This window comes from Pristiophorus japonicus, chromosome 13 (genome assembly GCF_044704955.1).
Source record: "Pristiophorus japonicus isolate sPriJap1 chromosome 13, sPriJap1.hap1, whole genome shotgun sequence".
NCBI classification, from domain to species: Eukaryota; Metazoa; Chordata; class Chondrichthyes; family Pristiophoridae; genus Pristiophorus; species Pristiophorus japonicus.
Window position 1 is genome coordinate 195,652,150 of NC_091989.1, and position 16,219 is coordinate 195,668,368.

The 16,219-nt window shown below is 46.5% G+C and overlaps 1 long non-coding RNA gene across 1 annotated transcript in view; it reads right to left on the minus strand.

The window, feature by feature from the left end:
• Positions 1–3,251: 3,251 nt before the first annotated feature.
• The window catches only part of LOC139278378 (uncharacterized), a 14,409-nt gene continuing 1,441 nt past the window's right edge, over positions 3,252–16,219 (minus strand). Inside the window, exons 2-3 of the long non-coding RNA XR_011596251.1 lie at positions 3,499–3,698; positions 3,252–3,389 (exon numbers count right to left, since the gene is read on the minus strand). This is a non-coding gene — a long non-coding RNA (uncharacterized lncRNA). The remainder of the gene's footprint in view (positions 3,390–3,498; positions 3,699–16,219) is intronic.

A 16,219-nucleotide genomic window follows, 5' to 3' on the forward strand; every position in this document is an offset into this window, starting at 1 on the left:
ACAGGGATGTACAATTGCTGAAGTTCATCCATGTGCTCTTTAAATGTTTGGCCAACTTGCATCGTTCCTAGGACGGTGTGTGAGACCACTCCCAAAAAACCTTCTGAGCACTTAAGAAAAACCAGCGCACATCAAAAAAATAGGCACAGAAAGGCACCATTGTTTTTAGGCGAAGTTTTGGAGGGAGTCAAGAACACATTAAATATGCATCATGAAGCTTAATTTTTTCAAACTTAAAACGTAAAAATGGAAGTCTAATGCAATTCTTTAATTTTGGATTTTTTTTCCCCCAAAGTGCCACGCCACCATCGAAGGTCTCCAAACTAGACTCGAGGGTTAGTGCGTCGGCCGCAGAATCGGTCCCTCGCCCGGACACCCGGGTTCGGCTTCAAAAGAAGCCCAGAAGTCGAACTGAAGGGATGAGAACCCTTACACTATGCTGCAGCAGCAATTCCTTGGGATGTTCCCAATCGAAGCAAGCCTATTGCGCATGCCCAGACCCGAGTGTGATCCATACTAGGGCGCGATCTTGGGGAGCGAGACAACAAAGAAGCTTCTTGCAAAAGTATAATTTAATCATGGGGACAATACGGACAATGCCACACCTCGTGCAAGCCTTCTGCATGATGGTGCTGCGGAGACGACGATTGATTCGACTTCATCGCATGAGGAACCTCTCATACAACCTATGTCGGGTATATTGAGACAGGCGCCTGAGTGATGCAGACTGTGAGAAGGCGGCGTTTCAGCAAAGAAGTTGTAACCAAGATCTGTGAGTAAGTAAAAACAGGCCTGCAACCTAGAAGCATCAGGAAGACTGCTTTGTCAGTTGAAATGAAAGTTACAGCTGCACTTTCATTCTATGCATCTAGATCGTTCCAGGCCACAACTGGGGATTTATGCGCCATTTCTCAACATGCAACGCATATCTGCATTCGGCAGGTGACTGCTGCACTATATGCCCAGAAGAATGACTACATAAAGTTCCCCATGACCGCCCAGGCAATGCGTGAAAGGGCTGTGGGCTTATCCAGGATTGCTGGCTTCCTAAAGGTACAGAGCTGCATTGATTGTACCCACATCACATCTTTGGAGAATTCAGAGATGTATAGAAACAGAAAAGACTTCCACTTCGTTAATGTGTAGCTCATACATCGCATCATGTCAGTTGATGCAAGATACCCTGGGAGCACCCATGATGCTTTCATCCTACAAGAGTGCACTATATCTGCCATGTTTCATCAGCAGCCAGAAGGGCAGAGCTGGCTGCTGGGAGATAAAGGGTATGGCCTCGCCACCTGGCTCATGATGCCCCTACGCGTAACCTGGACGGAAGCTGACCGGGAATGTCGTACAGCGTTTATGATGCCTGGACCATTCCAGAGGCTACTTGCAATACTCCAGAGATTGTCAGTCAGTTCACTGTTGTGTGCTGCATAACTTAGCCACCATGAGACAGCAGCAGCTGGTAGTAGAAGACCCACCTGAGGTGAGTTTGGCTGATGATGGAGGAAGATGCAGATGACGTGGAGGAGGAGGACGAGGAGGAAGAAACCACGCAACGACCTGAACCCGGAGCACGATGGCGGGCCGTCGTGCCCCTTTAACGATTGCTCGAGCCTTGCGCCAGCAGCTCATCCATGAGCTCATCCGTGAACGCTTTGCTGCCTGAAGGCTCAGCGGCAACTATTCCAAATGGACCATGTTTACTGTTTGGATCTGTTCGGTAATGTTGTGTTGTGTTGATGGAACAAATAATGGTAATGATTCAGTTATAATTTAAAATATATTTTATTCAAAAGTTTAACGTGTTTGTACTTAACTTTAATAAAAATATTCTTGTATCAAACTTTAAAGTATTCAGTTACTTTTAAACTTGTAAATTTACATAACTTACAAAAAACTTTAAATTTGAGAACAGTTACAGCAGTAACAACAATAATAACAACAACAGCAAAAAAAGGCTGCATCCATTTCTCCTCCACCTTATTCTAAGACCGCCCACTACGCTTAGTCTTATTGACTCCATCCCTACTCGCAGGCGGTGGCGCAACATTTCTTGGGTTGGTACCAAGCTTATTCTTTCGAACATCTCGGGTAATGCGCATTTATTGATGAAGGGTGGGGGGGGGGGGGGGGGGTGGTGAATAGTGGGCAGGTGGTAATGTGGAAGGCCCGGCTTGGGCCTCTTCAGATGCTGGTCTGGGGATTGGAGTGGGCGTAACAGTTGATTCTGTCAATGGGCGCAGGGTCTGGGCGTGTTCTCTTATTGCAGCAGCGAACTCCGACATTCCCTTCCCTCATGTTTGCCGACAGTGTGTCAACTACCTGCAACATTCCCTCCCTCATGTTGACTGACAGCGCATGAGTTGCCTGGAACATTCCCTCCCTCATGTGCCCAGACAGTGTATCAGCTGCCTGCGACATTCCCTCCCTCATGTTCCCAGACAGTGTTCCCATTTCTCGAGAGAGTGTTGTTACTTCTCCCGACAGTCCCGATACCTCATCACCCATCCCACTGATGGTGTCCAGGAGTGATCGTGTAAGGTCAACGCTCTCCGCACTCATTGCCATCATCTGAACCACATCTGTTAGATCCTGCACCTCAGGAGAGCATTGTCGAGCGCTCCTTCTCCTCCTCATCCTGGGTGTGGTGTGGTTCGCTGCATCCCACTGGGACCCGCAGCCTCAGACAGTGGGGCCCTGGATGTGCCTTGCAGCATCCCACTGGAATCCTTAGCCTCAGACTGTGGAAAACCATGGAATGTCCCACCAACACTCATACCACTCAGGAATGGGGCTGGCACCTCAATGGGCGGCACCTCCACCTCCTGCAGAGTGAGTCCAACAGTGGGGGCTTCATCCATCCCCTCCCCCTCACCCCCATACTCTTGGTCTGGAAGGTGGGATTGGAAGATGTTCTCCTCTTTAGGCTCATCTGCGGCTGAATCATCTTCTGCATCAGCTTCAGCCTAGTCAGGGTTGGCCTCAAGTTCTGCAAAATATAACAGAACAGACAAATGGTTAACAGCAGAAGAGAGAGCAGGATGGTATGAGTAGGCACACAGTGCAGACACAGCAGGCTCATTTGAAGGACCACAATGAATGATAATACATTGCATCAACCGAAGTGTAGCTGAGGGAGACATCCCCATGAACCGAAACATGGCTAGCCCGCGCAGTACTTAACATTTAGGAAAGCCAAACTGTGGAATTTGCAGGACTTACCCTCTCCTTCAAGTATGGGTCAGTTTGTGCAGAGGTGGTTGCTTTTCTCCAGACAGGACCCATTAAAGCAGCGACCCTCTCTTCCAAGGGTGTCAGTGGTTGCAGATTTTCCGGGCCTCCTCCCTTCGCGTTCTTTCCCTTTTGTTGTGTACCACCTTCCTCTGCAAAGATGAAAATATAACTTTTTAGAGAGGGTGTCTTTCTGCTGGATGGGACATATACAGATGGTTTCATTTACAATTCCATTGAATAAATGAAAATATTACTTACACTAACTACTTGACAAGGTCCTGCCACTTCTTTTTACTCTGGCCTCCAGATCTCTGGATGGTCACCATTGCACAGTAATCTTCTGCAAGTTGGTTCCAGCATTTCTTCATTTCTTTTGGTGAAACTTTTATGTGACCTCTGTTGGTGTCCAGCTCGTGCCATCTGGCCTCAATTACAGTAACCAGTGCCTCCACTTCATCCTGTAAGAAATTCTTCGTCCTTGAGCTGCTTTGCATCTTGTATTGCATTCCGATTTTTCCAATGGGAATTAAAAGTTCCCACACACAACTGGCTCTTTAAAAATGGCCGAATAGAGACCGGGAGCTGTACTGGGCATGCAAGCCCATAGCAATCACGTCAAAAACGTCTTTTTTCCCCCGCGCATGCACAGAAGAGGGGGCATCGTTTTTCCGATGCAGACATTAGGCTCCACCCCCCGAAACCAAAGGGCAGACTGCGCGTCGCCAAATTCAAAAAATAGAATGGGGGAACTGGCTAGGTTTTTTTTTGGAGAAGTCGGGGCCCAAAAAAAAAAACAGGTGTAACTCTTGCAGTACGTCAAACAACGGCATTGGAGAAAATTGAGCCCCATATCCCTTTGCAAACACTGTGTCCTCCTCACAACTTGCTTTCCCACCTATCTTTGTATCATCAGCAAATTTGACTACAGTACACTCGTTCCCTTCATCCAAGTCATTAATATAGATTGTAAATAGCTGAGGCCCCAGCATTGATCCCTGTGGTACCCTACTATTTACAGTTTGCCAACCTGAAAAAGACCCATTTATCCCAACTCTGTGTTCTGTTAGTTAGCCAATCCTTTTTCGATGCTAATATATTACCCTCAACTCCATGAGCTCTTACCTTGTGTAGTAACCTTTTATGTAACTTTATCAAATGCCTTCCGGAATTCCAAATACACTACATCTACCAGCTCCCCTTTATCCACCCTGCTCGTTACATCCTCAAAGAACTCTAGCAAATTTGTCAAACATGATTTCCCTTTCATAAAGCCATGTTGACTCTGCCTGATTGTATTATGATTTTTCAAATGTCTTGCAGCTACTTCCTTAATAATGGACTCCCAATGACAGATGTCAAGACCAACTAGCCTATAGTTTCTTGCTTTCCGTCTGTCTCCTTTCTTGAATAGGGGCGTTATATTTGTGGTTTTCCAATCGCTGGGACATTTCCAGAATCCTAGCAATTTTGGTAGATTATAACCAATGCATCCACTATCTCTGCAGCCACTTCTTTTAAGACTCTAGGATGCAGACCATCAGGTCCAGGGGACTTGTCAGCCTTTAGTCCCATTAGTTTACCTAGTGCTTTTTCTTTAGTGATAACGATTGTTTTAATTTCCTCCCGCTTTCCCATAATTTTCTACTACAGGAAACGCTCGTTTATCCAGATCGCTCGGGGATTTGGCAATTCCGGGCAAACGAATTTTCCGATAGGGCGAGTTTACATTTTAAAGTTAATCTTTGGATATATATTTAACAACTCATTGGAAATCAAAATTCCCACGGGTATGTTAGTGATTGCCTACTTAATAGTCGCTGCATCGGAAGTAACTAATTGCAAGAAGAGTTCCGAGTGGTTTCAATGTGAGAACGTGCGAGGCAAACAGTTCATGCGTGACAATAGTTTCTGCAGAAGAAAAGGGATCGAGTTGCCAGCGTGCATGTACTTCCCCCGGACTGTAATCGTGGAGGGACGAATGCTGCACTGGGAGTGGCTGCAAGTGGCCTCGAGGAGGAGATTGTCTAGCTCCGCGGTTCAGGAGCGCACTCTCTGGGCTGCGTTGTGCCTGGAACCCGGTGCCAACACTGCCCCCGTTCCCAACGCGAGAGACAGCGGCTGCAGCAGCACGCACACACACACACACACACACACACAATCAGCAAAGCAAGGGCAGGGGAAGGTGTACTTGTGTATTCAGTTTTTCTGAGTAGATTTTCTGAGTCCTTGCTCATGGTGAGTGTCACGTTGTGTAACTGTTCGTGAATTTGTAACAGAAGGATCTGGATATGATGTATGTCGAAGTGTACGTGCAGGGCCGCCAGCCAGTGAGAAGTGGCGACGCAATATTTTAAATTCCGTTACGACGGGTTTTCCGTTAAATTTGTATCTGGATAAACGAGAGTTTCCTGTATTATTGGGATGCTTTTAGTGTCTTCTACCGAGAAGACCGATACAAAATATTTGTTCAAAGTCTCTGCCATTTCCTTGATTCACATTATTAATTCTCCAGTCTCATCCTCTAAGGGACCAACATTTGCTTTAGCCACTCTCTTCCTTTTTATATACTTGAAGTTCTTACTGTCTATTTTTATATTTCTTGTTAATTTACTCTCAATCTATTTTCTCCCTCTTTATTGTTTTAAGTCATCCTTTACCGGTTTCCCAATCTTCTACCAACCACTAATCTTTTATGTCTTCTTTCAATTTGATACCGTCCTTAACTTCCTTAGTTAACCATGGATGGTTCATCCTTCGCGTAGAGTCTTTCTTTCTCAATGGAATATATCTGCTGAGAATCATGAAATATCTCCTTAAATGTCTGTCGCTGCTTATTTACCATCTAACCTTTTAATTTCTTTTTAGAGAACTTTAGGCATTTTAGACAACTCGGTCTTCATACTTTTATAATCGTCTTTATTTAGGCTTAAAACACTTGTTTCAGACCCAAGTTTTTCACCCTCAAACTGAATGTGAAATTCTATCATGTTGTGATCACTCTTCCCTGGAGGATCCTTTACTATGAGATCATTAATTAATCCAGTCTCATTACACATTACCAGATCCCTGGTTGGTTCCACAACATATTGTTCCAAGAAACTGTCCCTAATACACTATGAACTCTTCCTCAAGGCTGCCTTTGGCAATTTGATTTGTCTAATCTATATGAAGATTAAAGTTGCCCGTGATTATTGCGGTACCTCTCTTACAAGCCATCATTATTTCTTGATGTATACTTTGTCCTACAGTGTGGCTACTGTTAAGTAGCCTGTAGACCGCTCCCACCAGTGACTTCTTTCCCTTGCTATTTCTTATCTCCACCCAAATTGATTCTACATCTTGATCTTCTGAGCCAATATCAGTTCTCATTATGGCACTGATCTCATCCTGTATTAACAGAATTACTCCATCTCCTTTTCCTTTCTGACTCCCAGCCTTGGTCACCTTGCAACCACGTCTCTGTAATGGCTATCAGATCATAACCATTTATTTCTATTTGTGCCATCAATTCATCTATCTTGTTACGAATGTTGCATGCATTCAGATAACGAGCCTTTAATTTTGCCTTTTTACCATTTTCCCTATTCTGACCCTATTTGCCGGAGCACTCTTATGCTCTGTCCCTTCCTGTCACTCTCTGGTTATCATTACGCATATCGCTACCTGCACTATTGCCTTGTCCTTTCTCTTTAACTTTCTAAATTTCCCCTCATTTGGTTTAAAGCCCTATCCACAGCCCTAGTTAGTCGATTCGCCAGGATACTGGTCCCAGCAAGGTTCAAGTGAAACCCATAGCTACTCTCTCAGAACCTCTTTCTTTGTACTACCTATGTAATTGGTACCTTCATGGACCACGACAACTGGATCTTTCCCCTTCCCAAGTTTCTCTCCAGCCCCGAGGAGATGTCCTTAACCCTGGCACCAGACAGGCAACACAGCCTTCGGGACTCACGTTCTAAGCTGAATTGAACAGTATCTATCTCCCCAACTATACTGTCCCCTACCACTATACATTCATTTTTACTCTGTTCCTAATCTCCACTGTGCTGCCACACACACACACCCCTTCTGGAAACAGTCCACATGAAGAAAGATAGACAGATGGCAGCATATGGCTGCACACCAGGACAAGTCATCACCTTCGGAAGCAGAGAGGGAGGTTAGGGAGAAGAGTCAGAGGAGAAATAAACCGCTCAGATCTGTGCCAATCTGCCCTCAGGTTCCACACCCAAAACTCAAACTATAAAGAAACTACAATGTAAATATTTAAAGGCTAAATGTAACTTCACACAATCCTACACCCAGACACCTGACGAGGCACGCAATGTACAATATACTTCTGCAAAATAAAAAGTTGTACTGTGCACTCACAAGAGCCCACTGACACCAAGAGCAGCTGAGAATTTGCTAAATTCAATCTGTGCAAATTGCATTCTCTGACATTCTAGCAGAACACCTCTGCCATCACTCATTATGCATTTTTATAGGGACATGGTTGTTGCACAATGTAACGCACGACACTTCACTCCGCTACTAAGATGGATCTGGGTCCCTTTTAAGGCCACAAAGTTCTCCTGTTAATTAAAGAGAGGCTCGGCTCAGCGCTTAATTGTTTGCTGAGGGAACTGTACAGATTGGAAAGTGATTATTGAACATCAAGTGACTGCTTTCTGTCCCTTTTTAAAATGATGTTGCCTCTAGAACAAAGGCATCTTTACATTATGGATTTGTATTTAAATCCAGCTTTGGGAGAGCAAATTCCACGCACCACACGCCCCGCTTTACATTTACAGACTCGTGTCACGGTCAGGCTATTTCGGGAGGGGGAAGAGATGGCGAGCTGGGATGCTAAGACATCACAGCGTGAATGAACATCATTTAGCTGTCTGGGGGAAAAGTAGAATTGTGCTTAATTCTAGTAAGGGCAGCTCTGAAAGTAGTGCTTAACAAGGCATTTGTTGTTTTCAGCACTGAACCAGTACGATGCATGGGGCCAGGTTTAATGTGTTTAGTGAAGGAGTGAAAACATCGAGACCTAGGAGAATCTAGATCTACATTGTGCTCAGAACTGAGACGACCAGGCTGCTAATATTATTACATTTTTGGCACTTTACCTCATATTTTCCTCAGTGAGAAACACTTGCTCGTTCCTTACGACCCACTACCTAGCGAGCCAGGGAATCTTAGACATCCTCATTTATTCCATAACTGGATAGATCACGTGTCCACATGCGACTTTCTTTGACTTCTTAAGAATAAACACCATCAGTTCATGGAGCAAGCTCTGAACTGCCAAACAGATTTACTAATAATAGATAATCAATAGATAATAAGCAAGCACCAAACAGATTTGTGATCATCACTCGTTCTTCTCCAACTGTAGAGAATTAACAATCTGTTGCGACTCCTGCACCAAAATGGCCAGAAACAAGCAATAACTCAAGTGGCAGCATAACTGATAACCTTTCACTCAGCCATCCATCTCCAACTGAGGTCATAGCCATCAGGAAAGACTGAACAGGCTGGGGCTTTTTTCTCTTGAAAAGAGAAGACTGAGGGGTGATGTGATAGAGGTCTTTAATATTATGAAAGGGTTTGATAGGGTAGACGTAAAGAAGATGTTTCCACTTGTGGGTGAGACCAGAACTAGTGGCCATCAATATAAGATAGTCTCTAATAAATCCAATAGGGAATTCAAAGGTCTTTACCCAGAGAGCGGTGAGAATGTGGAACTCGCTGCCACAGGGAGGGATTGAGGCGAATAGCATTGATGCATTTAAGGGGAAGTTAGATCAACACAAGAAAGGAATAGAAGGATATGTTGATAGGGTGAGACGATGGGGGGGTGGGAGGAAGCCGGTGTGGAGCATAAACACCGGTGTGGACCAGTTGGGCCGAATGGCCTGTGCTGTTAATTCTAACTCTCTCTCTCTATAATGGCATAAGGAGGATGACTGAATTTTGGAAAATTCAGCTATATTTTTAATTTCTTGTCCTTTGAAGAACAATGGAGAATAAACATTTCAAATTGAAATAGAGCTGCCAATTTTTTTTTTAAATATAAGAAAGATTTGAATTGAATGGCTTGGCTCCTTCCCAGGAACAAATTAACCTTTATGCAACAAACATCCGTGGACCTCAGTGCTGAAAGATCCAATTGTTCCCCAGCATCCACAGGTGGATAGAATTCCAGATTTGCTCTACCCTTGTCTGAAGTGCTTTCACTCCGAAATGACCTTGCTTTAATTTTAAGATTGTGCCGCCTTATTCTAGATTCCTCCACCAGATCTACCCTATCGAATACTTTTAACATTTTAAGCCACTCGATTGGATCGTCCTTTAATCTTCTAAACTCAAGGGGAATGCAAGCCAAGTTTATGCAACCTATCCTCATAATGTAACCCTTTTAGCCCCAGTATCATTCTGGTGAATCTGCACTGCAGCCCCTCCAAGGTCAGTATATCCTCCCTGAGGTGCAGTGCCCAAATCTGAACGCAGTGCTCCAGATGGAGTCTGACCAAAGCTCTGTACAACCGAGGCATCACTTCCTCCCTTTTGTATTCCAGCCCACTGAGATCAAAGATTCGCACTGGTTTAAGAGATCAGGAGTGAGAACTCGGACTGATTTTTTACACTCCCTAGCCTGGGGCCGCTGAAGCCAATTGTAGTACGCTTACTGTTGACCTGACTCTGCACAAAGTAGGGATTAGCCTTTGACCTATTGCTTTGAGTGGCTTATTACTATCATCAGGCAGTGCATTTACTCATAAGAACACAAGAAATAGGAGGAGTCGGCCACTCGGCCCTTCGAGCCTGCTCCGCCATTAAATGAGATCATGGTTGATCTTAAACCTCAACTCCACTTTTCCGTCCTATTCTTTGATTCCCTAGAGTCCAAAAATCTATCAAACTTAGCCTTGAATATACAACGACCTCAGCATCCATAGCCCTTTGGGACAGAGAATTCCAAAGATTCACAGCCCTGAGTGAAGAAATTCCTCCCTATCTCAGTCTTAATTGGTCAACCCCTTATCCTGAGACACTGCCCCCCCCCCCCCAGTTCTAGACTCCCCAACCAGGGGAAACAACCTTCCAGCATCTACCCTGCCAATCCCCCTCAGAATCTGACATGTTTCAATGAGATCACCTCTCATTCTTGTAAACTCACTGGGGCAGGAATGTCCAACGCATTGCCCCTGAGCCCTGGTAACCAGGCCTCAAAGTCCAGACAACTCAGCCCGATTTGTGCTTTTATTTGTTATGCGCTAGTTTGTTCGGTTTGAATTTTAGGGGCATGGTGATCCAGAAAGGGCCGTTTCATTGGCCAATAAATCCTTGATCGGAATAATACGACGCGATGGTATCAGAACCTAGAGACCGATGGCTAAAGGGATCAAGGAGTATGGAGAGAAAGCAGGAATGGGGTACTGAAGTTGCATGATCAGCCATGATCATATTGAATGGTAGTGAAGGCTCGAAGGGCCGAATGGCCTACTCCTGCACCTATTTTCTATGTTTCTATGCAATGAATGGGAACATGGAATTAACTTTATACGTGGGTTCCTTAGTGCAACTAATATACCCACAAGGACAAACGCTTCGACATTCTGCAGCATTGGGGGGCTTTAATCAAAGCTTTTTGGGACGGATGGGCCAAGTATTCTATCATGTACTCTACAGATTTAATCACATCAAAACATAAAACATTATCCTCCTTCCCTATTGGTGTGTATCTTCTCTGCATAGCATTGCTAAACATTCTTTCCTTCCATGCTTTCCCCCTCTGCCAGTGCAGTTTCCTGAACTCATCCCTCAATCTGCCTGTCTGAAGCTGAACATTTCTACTGTATTCCATCAGAAGCCTAACCCCACCTTGGTCAGATGCCAAGATGTCTCTGACTCTGACCTACTACCTCCTGCTCATTACTGAACTCTCAGTTGGTACAACACTCACGCGAAAGTCACGAGGCAGTTAGATGCTGTGATTCGGGGAGGAGGGGGATGTCAGAATCACAGGTTTTCCACTGAAGGTTGGGCTGAATTTCTTCCTCCCTCACATGTACTTATTTTTGTGATCTTTATGATTCAATGAGTTGGAAAGGTAGGCATAACATTTCTGTAATGTGTCCACTTGAATTGTGAAAGTCTCCCAGCTACACAATTACAGATTCTGTCTTTCTAAACTTGAGTTTGCATAACACTAGGGTGCTGTCCTGGTGGTTACTGCAGTTAGGAGCAATTTGAAAAAGCATGACACGGTAAGTGTATCGGTGCATTAAACAATCATATGCAATATTCTTTAAAGCACTTTGGTATCTTGTGTATCTGTAAAGCATGCACTCCGATGTTCCGCCACCAGGGAGTGCATCCCCTGAAGTCCCAAGGGATCCCAGCATCCCTTGAGAGCACTGTATATAAGCCGGCCCCTAAGACCAGTTACACGCTCTGGAGTGTCTTAATAAAGACCAAGGTCACTGTTACTTTAACCTCCCTGTGTGCAGTCTCATCTGTGTTAGAAACACAACAACTGGCGACGAGTATACGAATCCAACGCAAAGATGCAGCAAACTGTGGGCATCCTGGAGAAGTTCTCGGAGGGGGAGGACTGGGAAGCCTATGTCGAATGGCTAGACCAGTACTTTGTAGCCAACGAGCTGGACGGAGAAGGAAGCGCTGCAAAAAGGAGAGCGGTCCTCCTCACAGTCTGCGGGGCACCGACCTACAGCCTCATGAAGAATCTTCTGGTTCCAGTGAAACCCACAGATAAGTCGTATGAGGAGCTGTGTACTCTGGTTCGGGAGCATCTTAACCCGAGGGAGAGCGTGCTGATGGTGAGGTATCGGTTCTACACGTGCCAGTGATCTGAAGGTCAGGAAGTGGCGAGCTACGTCGCCGGGCTAAGGCGACTTGCAGGGCAATGTGAGTTTGATGGCTACCTGGAGCAAATGCTCAGAGACTTTTTTGTACTGGGCATTGGCCACGAGACCATCCTACGAAAACTTCTGACTGTAGAGACACCGACCCTCAGTAAGGCCATTGCGATAGCACAGGCGTTTATGTCCACCAGTGATCACACCAAACAAATCTCTCAGCACACAAGTCCTAGCAATGTTCATAAATTAACTGGAACTGTGTTTGTGAGCAGAAATGTACAGGGCAGAAACCACGAGTCTGCAACTGCCAGCAGGCCTCAGGTGACCCAGATGACTGAGTCCGTAACAAAGGATGAATGCAAGGCAATTCACACCTTGTTGGCGTTGTGGAGGCTTCCATTCAGCCTATTCATGCCGTGTCAAAGGGTATGTTTTCAAGAGCTGTGGAACAATGGGGCACCTCCGACGAGCTGCAAGCTCTACAAAACCTGCTAACCACCACATGGCAGAGGAAGATCGGTCCATGGTGGATCAAAGCAATTTCGAGCCTCAGAGAGGAGGCAGATGCTGAAGTTCACAGGGTGCACACATTTGAGACGAAATGTCCACCTATAATGCTAAATGTAAAATTGAATGGCTTACCCGTAACCATGGAACTGGACATTGGCGCTAGCCAATCCATCATGAGTAAAAAGATGTTTGAGAGACTGTGGTGCAACAAGGCACTCAGACCAGCCCTGAGCTCCATCCACACGAAACTGAGAACGTATACCAAAAAGCTCATCACTGTCCTGGGCAGCGCTATGGTCAAGGTCACCTACGAGGGCACGGTGCACGAACTGCCACTCTGAATTGTCCCGGGCGATGGCCCCACACTGCTTGGAAGGAGCTGGTTGGGCAAAATCCACTGGAACTGGGATGACATCCGAGCGCCATCACATGTCGATGAGGCCTCATGTACCCAGCTTCTTAACAAATTCCTTCCCTTTTTGAGCCAGGCATTGGAAACTTTTCCAGGTCGAAGGTGCGGATCCACTTGGTCCCAGAGGCACGACCCATCCACCACAAGGCGCGAGCAGTACCTCGCATGGGGAGGGAGAGAGTGGAAATCGAGCTGGACAGGCTGCAACGCGAGGGCATCATCTCCCCAGTGGAATTTAGCGAGTGGGCCAGCCCGATTGTTCCAGTACTCAAAAGTGATGGCACGGTCAGGATTTGTGGCGATTATAAAGTAACTATTAATCATTTCTCGCTACAGGACCAATACCTGCTACCTAAGGCAGATGACCTATTTGCGACACTGGCAGGAAGCAAGACGTTCACCAAGCTCGACCTGACTTCGGCCGACATGACGCAGGAGCTGGAGGAGTCTTCGAAGGGCCTCACCTGCATCAACACGCACAAGGGACTGTTCGTCTACAACAGATGCCCGTTTTGAATTCAGTCAGCTGCAGCGATCTTCCAGAGAAACAGAGAGCCTACTCAAGTCGGTACCACGCACGGTGGTTTTTCAGGACGACATATTGGTCATGGGTCGGGACACCGTCGAGTACCTACAAAACCTGGAGGAGGTCCTCCAGCGACTGGATCGCATAGGGCTGCGGCTGAAGAGGTTGAAATGCCTCTTCATAGCAACACAAGTGGAGTTTTTGGTGAGAAAGATCGCGGCGGACGGCATTCGGCCCACAGACGCCAAGTCAGAGGCTAGCAGCAACGCGCCCAGGCCACAGAACTGTGGTCGTTCCTGGGACTCCTCATCTATTTTGGTAACTTCCTATCGGGGTTAAGCACCCTCTTAGAGCCCCTACATGTATTATTGCGTAAAGGTGAGAACTGGGTATGGGGGGAAAAAAAACAAGTAATTGCTTTTGAGAAAGCCAGAAACATTTTATTCTCCAACAAGCTGCTTGTATTGTATAACCCATGTAAAAGACTTGTGCTAGCATGTGATGCGTCGTCATATGGAGTAGGGTGTGTATTACAAGAAGCTAACGTTGCGGGGAAGTTGCAATCTGTCGCCTATGCCTCCAGGAGCTTGTCTAAGGCCGAGAGTGCCTACAGCATAATTGAGAAAGAGGCATTAGCATGTGTGTTCGGGGTAAAGAAAATGCATCAGTACCTGTTTGGCCTCAAATTTGAGCTGGAAACCGATCACAAGCCCCTCATATCCCTGTTCGCTGAAAACAAAGGGATAAATACTAATGTCTCAGCCCGCATACAAAGGTGGGCACTCGCACTATCAGCGTATAACTATACCATCTGCCACAGGCCAGGCACCGAGAACTGTGCGGATGCTCTCAGTCAGCTACCATTGCCCACCACAGTGGTGGAAATGGCGCAGCCTGCAAACTTGGTGATGGTGGCACAGCCCGCAGACTTGCTGATGGTCATGGAAGCGTTTGAAAATGATAAATCACCTGTCACGGCCTGCCAAATTAGGACTTGGACCAGCCAAGATCCTCTGCTGTCCCAAGTAAAAAAACTGTGTACTGCATGGGAGCTGGACCAGCATCCCCGTTGAAATGCAAGAGCTAATCAAGCCGTTCCAGCGGCGAAAGGACAAGCTGTCCGTTCAGGCAGACTGCCTGTTGTGGGGTAATCGCGTAGTACTACCCAAAAAGGGCAGGGAGACGTTCATCTCGGATCTCCACAGCACACACCCGGGTATAGTAATGATGAAAGCGATAGCCAGATCCCACGTGTGGTGGCCCGGTATCAACTCTGACTTAGAGTCCTATGTATGGCAATGCCCATGTATGCTCAGTTGAGCAACACGCCCAGAACAGCACCACTAAGTTTGTGGTCCTGGCCCTCCAGACCATGGTCGAGGATCCATGTCGACTATGCAGGCCCGTTTCTCGGTAAAATGTTCCTGGTGGTGGTGGATGCTTTCCAAAATGAATTGAATGTGAAATTATGTCGGGAAGCACTGCCACCGCCACCATTGAAAGCCTGAGGGCCATGTTTGCCACCCACGGCCTGCCTGACATACTGGTCAGTGACAATGGGCCATGTTTCACCAGTGCTGAATTTAAAGAATTGATGACCCGCAATGGGATCAAACATGTCACCTTGGCCCCGTTTAAACCAGCCTCCAATGGGCAGGCAGTACAAACAATCAAACAGAGCCTTAAACGAGTCACAGAAGGCTCACTCCAAACCCGCCTGTCCCGAGTACTGCTCAGCTACCGCACGAGACCCCACTTGCTCACAGGGGTGCCCCCGGCTGAGCTACTCATGAAAACGACACTTAAAACCAGACTCTCGCTGGTTCACCCCAACCTGCATGATCAGGTAGAGAGCAGGCGGGAGCAACAAAATGTAAACAATGGTCGCGCCACTGTGTCACGGGAAATTGACCTGAATGACCCTGTGTATGTGCTAAACTATGGACATGGTCCCAAGTGGATCGCGGGCACGGTGATAGCTAAAGAAGGGAAGTAGGGTGTTTATAGTCAAACTAGACAATGGACAAATTTGCAGAAAGCACCTGAACCAAAAGAGGCTGCGGTTCACAGACTGCCCTGAACAACCCACAGTAGACACCACCTTTTTCGAGCCCACAACACACACCCAAAAGATCAACGACACCACCCGGACCAGGAAATCAAACCCATCACACCCAACAGCCCAGCAAGGCCAGGTTCACCCAGCAGGGCCAACAACACGGCAGCCCAGCGAGGGCACAGCCAACACACCAGAACAGACATTTGTACCGAGGCGGTCCACCAGGGAAAGAAAGGCTCCCGGCCACCTCACCATGTAAATAGTTTTCACTTTGACTTTGTGGCGGGAGGGGGAGGGGGGGGGGAGTGATGTTGTGTATCTGTAAAGCATGCACTCCCATGTTCCGCCACCAGGGAGCGCATCCCCTGAAGTCCCAAGGGATCCCAGCATCCTTTGGGAGCACTGTATATAAGCCGGCCCCTAAGGGCTATTCCACAGTCTGGAGTGTCTTAATAAAGACTGAGGTCACTGTTACTTTAACCTCCCTGTGTGCAGTCTCATCTGTGTTAGGAACACAACAGTATCAATACGAATAAATAACACTGGTGACAGAACTGCAGAGTGTGTCATGGGTAAATATAATAGATTCCCTGCAAAAC